Consider the following 15860-nt stretch of genomic DNA (forward strand, 5'->3'; position numbering starts at 1 on the left):
TATGCATGCATATATTGGAAATGTTAACTTTGTTGCACTCAGTCTATTGTTTTCTCCTGGTCTGAACCTGAAAATGGTCCATTTGAATCTGTCTTCTCGTCCCTTTTACCAAACAAAAACAAACAACCAGACCGCTGACCTTCTGCATGTGGTCCGATCCTTAATATTTATTTGTAAAAATTTCAATACAAGTCTTAGTCAGCTAGTTGTGTTGTGTCCATTTATATTACATCACTACTGCTGACTAGCTAACTTCCCTGCCGTAACAGTATAAGTTATATCAAACCCCACACATCACTAGTCTGTCTCTTCAGGTTCACAAGTGACATTTAGGCAACATCCTTTCCTTAATTACCCCAGCTGTCTCATTGTATTACACAAGCCTCTTATTGTGTGGCATACAGTTGCAGTTTTTGCCAGTAGATATTGAGAGTCACATTGGCAAGATTGCAGAGTTGCAGAAAGGATAACTTTGATTTGGAAGGAGTGGATCTATCCTCCATAATATGTAGGACTAAGGCTGAAAACATTCGGGGAACTTGAAGCTCAGGACCTTTGAAGGCTTCTGTGTGTGTGTGTGTGTGTGTGTGTGTGTGTGTGTGTGTGTGTTTGACTTGGGAATTTCAGTGCCTGTTAGACTAAAGTATATACCTATGACTAATTCCCATACTTCATGAACAGTGCTGCAGTAGTGAACCCTGCCAAAATAGCATCTGCTTTATTGTCTCTCACTCTGTCTTGAGACTTTCTCAAATCATAGCAAAGTCTTGAAGTCTTCCTTTGGTATTAGAAATGCATTTTGGCCTCCCTGTTAAAAAAAAAAAAAAAAAAAAAAAAAACGTGATGCAGTACACAGACCCTCCTCTTCCCCCAAAAATACACACTTGAATAATCAGAATTGTGCTTATTGCATTATTACAATCAAATAGGTATTCATCGACTGTCGTCCTTCTGCTTTTAGCCCAATCTTACATAAAAACAGTACTAAGCTGTTAACATTTTAATATACAGAGCATTTCCAGACTTGCTTGGGCCTCCCCTGAAGCAGGCTAATGCCGCTCAAGTGGGCTTGCTTCACTATTTAAGAAGCAATTTATTATAACATTTCTGTGCATTTTACATTTTCACTGTGTTCAAGTAGGTGGCTCTCTTCTTGGCAGTAAATTAGCCAATTTTAAAGACTTTGATATTAAAAATTTAATCTACCATATTTGGGATTTCATTTAAAAGCTGTATTGTACTTTATTTTTATAGTATAATAATTTAGGGCAGGTATTCAGTTGTGTTAATAAAGTTATTCACTTAGTTTTGTAAGATGATGTTGGACATTTTAGTGAGAATATAGAAAACTGTCAAAGTTAGTTTAATACTTTGTTTAATCAGACAGTCACAGTTTTGTAATCTTGACCATTTTTCACTTCCCTCTCTGTGTTTGACTTGACCTCTCTCCCCATTAGCTGGTTGGGTCATGAGATGAGCTTGAACTGTCAACATCACTAATAACGAGTCTCCTATTTTTTAAATACTACTTTGCCTGCATCCTTTCTGTAATAGTTAAATCCTCACCTGCTTTAATCCATTTAATTTTTCCTGGTCATCAGTGTCCAAGGGTGGAAGGTGAGGGAGATGAGAGATTGGTATTATAGCCATCACCCAGCAGAATTTCCTTGCTTTCAATCCCTCCCATTGCTGGACACCAGCTGTAGTGCAGAGCCTGCAATGTTACTTTCAAGTCAGGTGAAGCCCCCCAATGTGTGCTTTGCTTATCCGCAGTGCAGTATACTTCTTATCAAACTCACGCCAGTGCCTTCTTTTCTGTTCATCAAATTTGTTTTTCTTGATTGCTGTTTTCATGTGCCATAATAGTTTGTTTGAGACACTAATACACTAGTTATAAATTTATATGAGTGTGCATTTTTAACATGCTAATTTTCTAATGTTATGTAAAATTAATGTTATCGTTTAATACTCTTTGAGATTCATGCGAATGTAGTTTTGCTCAAGTTTTCTGACATCTGACTGAGAAACTCTGCCTTTCATAAGAGTTTAACTGAGGTCTGAGAAAAAGCAAGTATATTTTCAGTCCATATCTCTCTTTTGAGAATTTCTGGGCTGTTTTGAAGTACAGTTTTGATGAGATGTTTAGCTCTTCAACCTCACTTGATGCCAGCTTTTATGTGTTTTAATAATGGATGTTTTGTTGAAGGAAAACACTTTTCCTCCCACTGGAGACCTGCTAAAGTAGACAAATTTTGTTTCAGGAAGTTTACAGAATAGAGTTGTTTTATGCTGTGAAAGCAAGTTAATTTTTAATTGCTGTGTACATGTTTCTTTTCTCTTGATCAGCAGGTGTTAAACCACATCTGTAGAATCCCAAATAATTGCAGCATACAATACACTTGTGGTTATGTTGCTGTGTGACAGCTTATTTCCTTACCATTATGAAATAGTCTAGAGTCAATAATTACTTATGTTTGCCGGGCTTCCCAGGCCAAGACAAAAGATCTGCAGTTAAAGCTATACATGAATTATTTTTGCTCCAGATAGTGTTGTCTTTGCCATCATATTACTCTTTTCTATGCAGTCATCTTCTGTGTGTAATTTAACAGAGAGTATGATAGCAGATTTATTATTAAAATATATTATGACTGATGCGGGCAAATACAGACTTCGTTGTTGTCAGGTTATAAATTAACTTGAAGCCTGTGCACTTAAAGTAATGGTGCAGCTGTTATAAAGAAACTTCCTCTTACAAGTTGTAATAAGCATAGCTCATTATTTAAATCACAGAACTAGGCAGTTATGATCCAGTCTTATGTACTTTATGTGATACTGGTCAAGCCATTTCACCGATGTTTTGATATAAAACAATAGAAAAGCTGCAAACTGCCCTTATTTTGTTATTAGGATTAATGATTCTGCTCTGAAGAAAATTGTTCATATTGTTATTTTATTAGAATAATTTCCAACATCTTCTTTGTCACAAATCTAATTATTTAAAAAATAGAAACAGTTACAGTTGTGCAGTACTGTGTTTATTTTAAAAATTCAGTAATACAATATTTCTTACATTGATTGCCTTCAGCATCTAGAAAAGCAGTAACCCAAATATGAGACAGAAATCATCTGACTTTCCCTGTCTTGGTTAGTCAAAAGAATCTGAATAAATTTTGGAAGAGGAGGACAGTTCTGCAGCAGTTAACATTTCCACATCTTTATGTGGGTTTGTGGTTCAGCTCCTAGCTGGGGTGCTCACTGTGTAAAGTCTGCATGTTCTGTATATGTCTTCTTGGGTGTTTTCCCAGTGTCTGCAATTTCCTCCTACCTCCACAGGCATTCCTGTAGGTCATTTGTTAACCATTCTAAACCTGTTGGGTTTAGATATGTATGTAGTGTGTCTGTATACATGTTTTGTAATGGACTGACATCCCACTATCATCATTTCTCTGCCTTATGCCCATTACCTATCAGAACAGGCTGTGGCTCCATTGTCACCCTGGGTAGCATAAAATAGATATCCGGGAATGAACGAATGTTGTGTTTAGTGCTAAACTTATGATTTTTTGTTATTTAGACACTGACTTTGTTGGTGCATTCTGTTTTAGTGGATATTATGCCTTTTATTCACAGAATATATGAAAAACAGATGTGAATATAATTTTAAGAAAAGTTTGTAGTCAACTAGAGAAGTACATTTTTCAGTAACAGTTGATCCTGGGTCATCATATGCAGAATTATCCATTTCAAACGTTATACTTTCTGCCTTTCTTATATTTTCAAAAGTGAACTTACAGATGTAGGAATCTGTCCATCCATTGTTGTCAAGTTACATCCAGATCTTATAGCCACCCTATGAGCAACCACAGAGTTTAGTGGAATAGTAGGGAAAGACAGTAGATTATGAGGTCTTTTTTCAAGTTCACCCACACCCCACACACACTTACAGACAGTGTAGAGTTGCCAGTCAGTCTTCTGTATGCCTTGGATGTGACAGAAACGGGTAGTAACCAGAGAAAACTGGCACAGAAACATAGAGAGCATGTAGACTCTGTACAGAAAGCATCTTAGCTGAAAACCGAAAGGGAGAACCTCTCGCTTTGAAGCAACAGCACTGTTCACTGTGCTACTTTGCTACCCACCAAAGCATACTTACTGTTAACGATGTGACATAATGAGATGCAGATTCGCTAGACTACAGTAGACAAGTCTTTACGTCATATCATGGGAAGGATGGAATTTTTCCTTGAGTGGTGGTACAATGATCCTAGATCTGGTTGGTTGGTGGGGTGGGGGGCAGCTTGTGTTTTACATACTTCATTCATTGATGTAGAAGGTTGGAAGCATATCTGTTGTGGCATTCAGTATGCTGTGACTTATTTATTCACATTAGATCTTTATTAGTAAAGAAATTCCACATTTATTTAACTGATGATTCTGAATCTGAGCCCCCACCACCCCACCCACCTTTGTGTGTTTTGTGAGGGAAGTGTTAAAACTCTGCTTGAAGTTAATATTCATTTAATTGACTAATGTTTCCGAACTGATGTGCTGTTACTTGCTGGCTCAATAGAATGTTTACAAGCAAATTTATTTATATTTCCTTTGTTGACTGGGTTAGTCCTACTAGGCTAGTGATCTCTTTTCAGGGGAGTGTTTTGTTATTTAAATACATACATTCTTTATCTTGTTTCATTGCTTAGCATGCCAGGTGACATAGTTGTAAAAGCTGTGAATTTATTTATTTTTTTTCTTTTTGTTGCTGATGCTGAATGTATGATGAATGTTGCTATTATGTAAAAGGTAATCAACTCCAAGACTAAGCTACAGGATTATTTGTTTATCACATAGCAAGGTAGCTCTATCATAGCAACAGTATTACTCATAATACAGTGCTTTGATGTGGTTCATTGATTCTGGGCAGCGGTTTGTGTTTTCTCAGTACCTTTTTGGTTTTCACAGCTGACTCAGCCTGCCTGTTGTCTCACTCAGTACCATATTCACTAACATGCAATGTACAGCTGTGAATAGTATTATGGAATTCCTTCTGGTAGATACAATAGGCATGCCAATCGCAGGACTGTTGTGTCGAACATGTGGCAGAACAGTAAACAAATAGACATTTTATTCTTTTGATAGTTTTTAACTTAGAAAAAAGTGACAAAACTGTTCCAAAACATTCTGCGTGTGGAAAAGACAGGATGCAAAACTGAAAATGTGATTCAGCTGAAAATCGAGGAAAACACGAGTAATTATGCAAAACAGAACAGCTGTATCATGAAGAGGTTTCTGTAGTAGCTAGGAACCCTGTGTACAAAATGACGGAAGTCAGTTTTTGTTCTTTACATAAAGTCTGAGATGTAAAAAGATCCTAGTCTGCCTACATTAAATTAATGTAGAATGTTGAAAGTGCTTTTGAAGTGAGTGGGGTAGATGCTATTTGCGTATCTTTCCCAATATTTCTTTATTATTTATTTGACATTTGTTTACCGGGGTGGTCTGCCTGAGTCTACAGAACCCGTTTTCAGCAGAGGCCCAGGAGATGAGCTCCACATACCGTACAATACAAATACAGTATAATCCAATGCAATACAAATGACATTAGAAATAGTGTACAAAAATAAGTTGAAAGAACATAAATTATTACAAGATATTATAATATCTATCACACATCTAAACAATTCTACAGAGTTAAAACATTATAGACAATAATAGTCACTCTCACCAAATACATAGCCTATGAGTAGATAGTGTACAAAAATAGTATGTCGGTAGTGCAATGTATGAGACTGACTGTTATAGTACATGAAAAAATAGAATGTTAGAAAGTTAGTGATGTAGAAAGATAGTGAGAGAGTTAAGAAGAATAGAGGCATTACATTCTTTCTGAGTAGTACCTTAAGGATATGATATAGAAACAAAGGAGGAGTTAGGAGAGCCTTACGATCTTGCAGACTATGAGGAGTGAAATGTGACAGAAGAAGAGGATGAGGCTAGTGGGGAAGAAGAGGAAGAGCTGACCATTCGGCAGGCTTTATGGAGGAGGAAAGCCATGTATTTTTTAAATTGGCTAGGCCAGGCATAGACTTGGTAGCTAGAGGCAGTGAATTCCATAGTATAGAGACAAAGTATGAATACAGAGAGTGACCTGGTTTTCTTGTAGGTTTTGAGATAGCTAAGAGACTTTCGTCTTCTGATCGTAGGGATCAGTTTAGTGTGTAAGGTGTGACTAGACTGGCTAGTGCAGGGTAGGCAGTAGGCTTGAAAGTAAGGTTGTGCAAGGTGGATAGCTGAATAAGGGCAAGTTGGTTGGGGAGTTCAAGCCAGTTTATTTCTAGTAGCGGTTTACAGTGGTGTGTGCGATATTTTGTTTGTGGCAAACTTTGCAAATTTGTTGTAGCACTTTTTCATCTTGCATAGGAAATAAGTTTGTAAGTTAGTTGGGATAAGGGCACTGTAAAGAAGGAAGGGAAGTAAAAATGTTTTTGCAAGGGTAGTTTTGGTTGCTGCAGTAAAGAAATATTTATTTCTCTACAAGAGTCCCAGGTTTTGATAAGTTCTCTTTACATTTTGCCGTACATGGAGGTCGAATGAAAGTTTCTTAATGATAACTCTTAGAAGTTTGGTTTCCTGCACTATTTTTATGACAGTGTTATCAGATGCAAGGATGTTGAAATTATCAGTGACAGGGGAGGTGTTTTTAGGGTGAAAGAGTACTAGTTTAGTCTTATTTGGAAATTTCTTAGCCAGAATTCGACTGCAGTAAAGGACTTTTGAGTTTTTGAAAGTAGTTCTGGTAGTAATTGAGCAGTACAGATTATGGTGGAATCCGTGTAATGATTGAGGGTTGCAGGGTGAGAGGCAGTGTGAAGGTTGTTTGTGAAAATTTTGTAGTATTGGTCTGAGTATGGAGCCTTGAGGGACTCCAGTAGGGTTCTGCAGAATGGGCGAGAGATCATTGGACCATTTTGCTGCTTGTTTACGATCCTTGAGGTAGCTCTGAAAGCATTTTACTGTGTTACCTGAGAAGCCTAAGTTAGACAGTGTGTTCAGTTGTAAGGGGTGATACACTGTGTCAAAGGCCTTGCCTTGGAGAGTTCAAGAAAAACTGAAGCTGTATAGCATCCTGCATCTCTGGCTTTGTTCATGGTGTCTGTAAAGGCTGTAGCTGTGCTGTCACTGGGTCTGAAGCCATGTTGGGCTTTGGTTAAAAGATTGATCTGAAGTAGTTTACTTCATTTGGTCTTCAACCTGTGGGATGCAGGATCCATATTGGATCCGAGCCGGCAATCTCACTAGCATCTGCTCCGAGCTCCAAGCTCCTCCCCTTACCCATAATACACCTCCACTACTTTCCAAACCCCAGATCTTGTTTGCCGCAGCTTGCTGAAGCATCGTGATCTCCTGAGTGCCAAGTAGTGAATGGGTTTTTCTGCTTTTAAGCAGCTTTTTTTCTCTGAACTATTAGTATGTGTTTTAGTGTAGGTTTCCTGTTCTCCTCCCCTCGCTGGTGCATCATGAAATTGAACCTCTGTTGTAGTTTAGCATTAGTTAGTGTGTTTTGCTTCCCCTTCCCCCTCATTGTGTTCTGTGTGACTTGAGTGTGTGGTGAGTGGTTGGAGTGGGAAAACTGGTAATTTTTCTCTGTTTTTTTTCCCTTCCCTTGTTTGAGTGGCTGGATAGAAGCATGGTTGATAAGCCTGTGTTCAAAATGTGCATGGAGTGTGGCCATAAATTGTCCCTTGCAGATGGCCACACTCTTTGTGTAATGTGCTTGGGCGTTGCCCATCTAAATACTGACTGCTCTATATGTGTGGGTTTTAACCAGCATGCCATCAAGGACAGGAAGGCTAAGTTGGCCCTTAAGGGCCTTCTTCCCACTTCTGAGGCGGTTGCCTCATCCTCGGCTTCGGTCACAGCGGCTGCTGTGGCCGCCTCTCCTTCCTCTCTTGCCCTTGCTACTCCTCCCTCCCAGGCTGGGACTAAACCTCCCGTTTCAAAGCCTGTGGAAGCAGAGCAGAAAAGGAGCAGAGAAGGCGCGAGAGACAAAATCTCACAGACCTGACAAATGTAAGAGGCTCCTGGACCTTGTTTCTCCCACCAAAAGTCAGCCTAGAATCTATGACTCCCCTTGGCTCCGATCTCTGAGAATTTCCCCGGAGCCGGAGGAGACACGTTCGCCATCTAGGGCCTCGGTTCCTCGACCTGCAAGGTCGCAGTCTGTGGCTTCGTCGAGGTCCACGCGGAGCTTATCAGAAGTTGACATGGATAAAATGATGAGGAGGTTCGTTTGTACTCGGATCTAGATGGGGGTCTTGCCAGCCCACTCTCCTTCTGGAGGGGGGAGCTCACTTCCTTTTTTTACACTGATTTCTCCTTCTCCAATCCGTCCAACGGGTTTGGAGTACTCTGATCCGGGGATGGCCTTAGTCAGGGGGTCGGCACCAACAGTACCTGCTTTCTCGATGCTGACAGCTGCTTGGAGCGTGTCGGATCTGACCAGTTCTGATCTGAGCGGCTCTCTGAGCCCGGAGCTTGGGTGTTGGATCCAAGAGAGCAGAACTTTTTTCATCGGCTCCAGCTTTGTCGGGCCAAGTTCCCTCCCTCGGAGCTCCATCCACTTCGGGCCCGGCTCCAATTCTCAAGTCGGATCCAGGGAGACCGGCTTCCTTATTGGTTCCACAGGAGGTTTGCTCTCCCTCGACGTTCAACATGGTAGAAAGGGTTCGCTCTGCCGGATTGAGACCCTTGACTATCCCCTCGGACTCCACCCCAACCCCTCTGCTCTATCTATGAATCCCATCATTTTACCAGAGGGACAGCCCGTGCTAGAGGAGCCCCAAATGGTTCCCCCTGAGGAACAAGTGGCTTGCGAGTTAACTCCGGAGACCCCCACTGGAGATGTGCCTTGCAAGAATACGTGTAAGAGGAGGCACTTGGACTCCCCTGAGTCTCTCACCAAGGACACGGATTTGGATGATGTGAAAGGTTCCCCTAGGTCACTTCCCGAAGATGTCTCCTTTGGAGACATCATGGAAATTCTTCTCCAACTGGGAGGTTGGTCTGCCCCGAAACCTTCTTCTTCTGATGAGCCCGTGTTCCCAGAAGCTTTCGGCACGGACCCATCTACTTCCTGGGTGTCCCCTCCCACAGATCCCCTGGTGGACCTGGTCATCTTGCGGGCCTGGAAGGAGCCGGACACCATGGAACCATTCCTTAAACATCATGATAAGATCTTAAGTCCACCATCAGATAGGCCAGCATGGAACAAGGGCTCCCCCTTAGTTGCTATGGTGGTAGCTGCAGCGACAAAGAAGGAACTAGCCCAAGAGAGTTCCTCGGTTCATCCTCCTGACCGAGAGTTGTGGATGATAGACCACTTAAGGAAGCGGGTTTATGCTTCAGCAACCTTTTCCATTATGGTGCTGAACTTACCTGACCCATGCCATGAGACTCCAGTGCGACCTGGTCAAGGAACTAACTGAGTCTACTACTAAGTCCATGTCGCAGGAGGACAGGGATTTGTTCTCCGCGAGGATGGCCACTTTGAAAGCAGTCTCCAACACGTCCATGCGACTCCTCTCACATGCTACTGAAGGAGCGGCTAGGACGGCTGGGTCAGGCATGTCCATGAGGAGCAACGCCTAGCTCAGACTGTCAGTTTTTGGAAATTTTCAAGGCATCCTTTGCCAATGCCCCTTATGACGGCTCTACTCTCTTTGGTAAGACTGTCGGAGACTTTAGTCCGGAGTGAGAAGGACTGGAAGACATGGTCTGCCATCAGATTCCTCTTCTCAAACCTTCAAAGATCCTTTTCCCAGAATCAGAGAGGACAAAAAAGATGTGGTTCCGGAAGTCACTGTATTCCCCCGGACACTCAGAGATTTTCTTCCCCCAGAGGTAGAGGGGGACAGAATGGACATCGGCCCAGAAACAGAGGGGTTCCAAGGAATTGTGAGTCTTGAGAACCTTTCTCAGACAGCCCAGAGGGGTTGCCTTACTGCTCTACTCTGGAGGCAGTCTGGAGATGATTGTCATTGCACCTGGCGGCATGGGAGTCTGTAACATCCGACCACTGGGTGCTTCAGATCATATCCAGAGGATACTCTATCCTCTTTGTGGTTCCTCCCAAACCTTCAAAACACCTCCCGGACGTACCACCCACGCAAAGGAAGGCAGCGGCACAGGAAATTTCCAAGCTGCCAGAAAAACGAGCCATCGAGTCCATCCCCCCAGATCAGTCCAGATTGGGCTTCTACTCAAGGTTTTTTTTGGTGCCAAAGAAAACGGGGGACTTAAGGCCCATTCTGGACATATCTGCCCTGAACCTGTCAGTTGCCAAAGAAAATCTTTGGATGGTCACACTACAGTCCATCATGCCGTAACTGCAAGAGAGCGACTGAATGCGCTCATTAGACCTCCAGGATGCCTACTATCACATAAAGATGCACAGAAGCTCAGGAGGTTCATAGATCAGTACTAAGCTAACTGCCCTTGCGAGCCATTTTAAGCCTAGACAATTATCCCTTGTGAGACTCAAACCCCACACCTTGTGTTTGTAAGGCAAACACCTTAATCATTAAGCCACCCTTCCAACCTCCACTTCCAGCTTGGAGTCGATCATTACCAATCTCGAGCCCTACCATTTGATCTCCCCACAGACCCCAGGGTGTTCAGCAAAGTGATGGTAGTAGCAACTCACTTAAGGCTTCAGGGGATTCAGGTCTGTCCATACCTGGATGATTGGCTCCTCACTGCTCCCACCAGGCATCTACTTTCTCAAACTAGGGATTATTTCTTAAAGCTTGCCCTGCATTTTGGGGATCACAGTCAATGCATCTATATCTCTTTTAAACCCTGTCCAGTTGATAGACTACATTGGGGCAAGGATAGACACCTTACAATGCAAAATCTTCCTGACCTCGGAGAGAGTACAAAACCTGAGGATGCATGTCTCTGATCTGCTGTTCTCATCTTCCATCAGTAGAATCAGTGTTGAGAGCCTTAGGTTCAATGGCTGCGACCATAATGCTTCTGTGCGCCCAGTTACATATGAGAATTCTACAGTGGACACTCGCTGTACAATGGTCCCTGTTGGAACTTCCATTATCATGTCCAATACAACTCAGTCGAGTCTGTCGGTCAACCCTTTGTTTCAGCCTGTGTCCAAGCCACAGTGACCATGGATGCCTCCCAACTCGGGTGGGTTGGCATTGTTCTGGCAGGACAGTCCAAGGCCTGTGGTCCCCTGTAGAGGCCAGTTTACACATAAATGTTCTAGAGATGAGGGCGGTCCTTTTGGTGTTGCAGCCCCTTCATGCCTTTCTTCCTCTGGGAACCATTGCAATTCAGTCAGACAACATGTCAGTGGTCTGGTACATCAACTAACAGGGAGGGACCAGATCTTACCCAGTTTGTTGCGAGGCCATGAGAGTGTGGGAATGGGCGATCTCCACTAGTCGTTTTCTCATAGCAACGCACATTCCGGGATGGTCCAACATTCTAGCAGACAGGTTAAGTCAGACTATTCTGATGCCTTACGAGTGGTCTCTGAATCTTTCAGTAGTTGAGCAGATCTTCATGAGTGGGGTCAGCCTTGCTGTGATCTCTTAGCATCTCCTTCCAACACAAAGTGCAGCAAGTTTTTCACTCTGAACCCCCTGCCGGAGGAGTCTCCCAGAGGTGCTCTAGTCCATGCTTGGCCTCCCGGTCTTCTGTATGCTTACCCTCCAGTACCTCTTATTCCAAGGTTTCTACAGAAAGCTCATCGACTGGGGAGCAAAGTGATCTTCATTGCCCCATTTTTGGCCACGCCAGGTATGGTTTCCCTTCCTTTGGTCTCATCCTCTGGCTCCACCCTGGATCTTGGATCCCATTCAAGATCTGATTTCACACCCATCGGGGGTTCCTCATCTAAACCTGGACAGTTTGCAGCTCACGGATTGGCTGCTCCTATTCCCATGATCACTAGGACTCCTGGATTATCCTCTTCAGTTGCATCTATTCTGGTGGCTGCTCATAAGTCTTCAACCAGGAAGGTTTACTGCAGCAAATGGAAACGTTTTTCCTTTTCGGCTTCTCAAAGGAGTTTAGACCCTTTCACAGCTCCTATCTCTGCCATTCTTGATTTCCTAGCTAATATTTTTCAACAGGGAGCTAATTGTTCTGCTATTAAAGTTCAATTAGCTGCCATTTCTCATTTTCATGTGGGTGAAAATTCTGCCTCACTGGCCTCCTCCAGCTGTGTAAAGCCTTTATCAAAGGGGCCTTTCTGTTACGCCCCCCGGTCCAGGATCCTGTTCCCCCATGGGACCTTACTATGGTTCTCCAAGCTTTGGTCGCACAACCTTTTGAACCTGCTGCAACCACAGATCTAACATTTTTATCTTGGAAAACAGCATTCCCTGGTGGCTATCACTTCTGCTAAAAGGGTTTCAGAACTGCAAGCTTTGTCCATCAAAGTTCCATATATGATTTTCTATAAAAATAGGGTTTCCCTTCAGTCCAATCCGTCCTTTCTTCCTAAGGTTGCATCGCAAGTTTATATCAATCAGACCATTAATTTACCTGTCTTCTTCCCAAATTTTGCTAACAAAATGGAATACAAACTCCCCTTATTGGATGTTCATAGACAGTTATGATTTTATTTACACAGGACCAAAAATTTCCGCAAATCAGATCAGTTGTTTGTGCCCTTCTCTAAACCCTTTTTGGGCAAACCTATCTCCAAGGTCACCATTGCTAGGTGCATTTCCTTGTGCATCCTTCATGTCTATAAGGATAAAGGTGTGTCTCCTCCGGGTCAGGTGAAAGATCATTCCACTAGGTCCAAGGCTACTTCTGTGGCCTTTTGGTCTAGAGTCTCATTGGATGATATTTGTTCTGCAGCTACTTGGTCCTCATCTCATACCTTTATTTCTCACTACAAATTGGATTTGACTTCTAGAAGGAGAGTATCCTTTGGTTCCACGTTGCTCTGGAATATCCTTCCATGAGGACCACTCAGGAGTTTAGTAGCTGGAGACTCTGTCCCACAGGTTGAAGACCAAATGAAGTAAACTACTTCAGATAAAGAAGTTATGTTCTCACCATAACGTTCCATCTGAGTCAAATATCCCTCCCTCCTTCTCCCTGACCTTGTCATATGAACAGCCTGTGGGCTGCAGTTGTAGGTCATAAAATATTTTTCAGGTCATGTTATCAGTATAAGGGTCATCAAACTTGTTCTGGGGGTTGGAAGGTAATGAAGGTGTTTAATAGATAAGGGGATGAGCTTGGAGCTCAGAGCAGATGCTAGTGAGATTGCCAGATAGGATCCGATACGGATCCGGTATCTCAAAGGTTGAAGACAAATGAAGTAGAACTACTCAGATGGAACATTATGGTGAATACATAACTTCTTTTTTTGCAATAGGTATTGCATTACCTGCTGAAGGATACCTCTCTCAAGAGTTTTGAGACAAGATCAAGATGGATATAGGACGGAAATTGGATGGTTCAAAAGAGTTGCCACCTTTATGGATGGGGGTGATGTGAGCTTGTTTACATATGATAGGTACTTCTGATTCAGATAAAGACCTATTTATAAGGATACTGATTGGGTAGGCGATTAAGTTTTCAGCCAGTTTGAAGTAGTGTGGTGGAAGATTATCAGCTGTGGTGGGGCAGGGTTTTAGTTTTTGAAGCAGTTTCTTAATGGTGTCAGTGGGTATTGGCTGAAATGAGAATGGGGTTCGTATGACATTTTGTTGAGTAGGGGGGTTATTAGTGTTAGGGGTAGTAGTTGTTGATGGTCTAGGGTTGGCATCGGAATAGGTTGAAGGGTGGGGGGTCAAGCATTTGGGTGTTAGGTCTGATATTGATTTTATGAAGTGCTTGTCAAAGTTTTCAGCTATTTGTGATGGAGGGGTATCAGGGGATAGGGTGTGCTCTGTTTGTTCCATGGTCAAGTAGAGAAGATATGGCATGCAAAATTTTATTGAGATTGATCTTATGCTGGAGTTGAAGCTGAGAATAGTACGACTTATTATCTCTGTTGATTAGTTTTGTCACTTTGTTTTGTAGTGTTTTGAAATTGACGTGATTTTGTTAATTTTTGTTTAGTTTCCAGATCATCCAGCCTTTGCTTCATCAGGTGCTTACATTCCTTAGAGAGCCATGGTGCTGAGTTCTTTTTGATTCTTTTCAAATGAATGGGAGCTAGGGTATTGAGTATGTGAAGGATGGCATTATTAAAGTATAGTACAGCATCATTAAGGGGTAGTTGTCTAAGGGGTGTCCAGTCTATTTCATGTAGGAGATTGTTGAATTTATGCTGACAAACATTTGTTGAGTTTCTAACTGATTTTGCAGCTTGTACTCTTAGTTGTTGGGAGTCTGTTCTAAGGGAATAAGCTGGCAGATGATCGCTCAGGGAGCTTGACAGTGTACCGGAAGAGGGGTAATTGGCGGCATGGGATACTAGGATCCAGTCTAGGGTGGATTGGCAGGTAAGGTCTTTGCTGTATCTTGTTGGAGTATTGATTTTTTTTGTGTCTTTCGGCTTTTCCTGGTTTGGGGTCGCCACAGCGGAACTCCGGTTCGCTAATGATTGGTAGTGGATTTTTACGTACCAGGTTACCAGCCCTGACGCAAAACCTTCAACGAAGGCACACCCCATTCATGTATGCCTCCACACAGAAGACGCTCTAGCTGAGAATCGAACGGGACAACGTCTTGCTATGAGGCGACAATGCTACCACAGCGCCACCACCGCAACCCGAGAAAAAAACATACGGATTTTTACTGTTTGTGGGGGAGTTGGAAGCTATAGTTTGTCAACCTATATTTACATCTCCTAAGATTATTGTTTCAAGGTTAATTATTTGGGATGTCCAGGATAAAATATTTTCCGACACTGATATATTGTGACCTGGTGGGATATATATTACTGTTATACAAATCCTTTTTGATATGTTCAGGTTCAAAAAGGAGATTAGTACCCCAGCATTAGAAAAGCTGGGCATATTACTGGTGTAGGGTGTGATGCTGAATGTAGAGAGATATAGAAGGGCTATCCCCCCCCCCTTTTTTTAGATCCATCTCTTCTAGTTATTGCAAAGTTTGGCGGTATTATTTCTGACTCTCTTACTTTGGGGGTGTTGCCATGTTTCGGTAAGGGCTAGTGTGTCAGGTTTATTTTGATCAATACAGGCATGCGGTGGGGCTATTTTATTACATATACTCCCAAGGATCAGTGTAAGTATGTTTAAATCCTTCGGGTTACTCTTGTGGTTAAGATTAGAGGACGGACCTGGGTTAGGATGCATGTCTCCACATTTGAGAAGATAGGTAATAAGGAATGAGTGCCATGGGATGTGTTTTTTATTAATAGGTGATGGTGTCAAGTGTGATTTCATAGGAGGTGAGGAGGCCAATTTATGGCTTGAATAATATGGGAGGGTATAGGGGAAAAGCTGGGAGGAGATATTGGAGAAGCTGTGTTGTTTATTGGGGAGATGGTTGGAGGAGGTTGTTGTGTATTGGTGTGTGGGGGTATGCAAAGGTATAGCTGTAGTGAGGGTGAGAATAAAGATTAAAGAGGCTGGGCAAGTTAGGAGGAGCATGTCAGCTGTGATGGTGGGTTTAAAAATAGTAAAAGTGGTATTTGTGTGTTTGAATATAATATCAGGTGTAAATAGAGATGTATACTATCTAGTGATATGTGAGCAGCTTAAGGTGATGTTGGAAATGTTATGACTTCATGGTGGGCTTTGACAGTGTGGTTAGGTGTTTTGCCTTGTGGTTTGTGATGAGGAGGGGTGGGTGAGATGTGATTGGTCAGTAGTAAAATTATGGTGCAATGTTAGTTTGATATGTGTATA

Source organism: Protopterus annectens, chromosome 1.part2 (genome assembly GCF_019279795.1).
Source record: "Protopterus annectens isolate FY-2018-M chromosome 1.part2, PAN1.0, whole genome shotgun sequence".
Classification (NCBI taxonomy): domain Eukaryota; kingdom Metazoa; phylum Chordata; order Ceratodontiformes; family Protopteridae; genus Protopterus; species Protopterus annectens.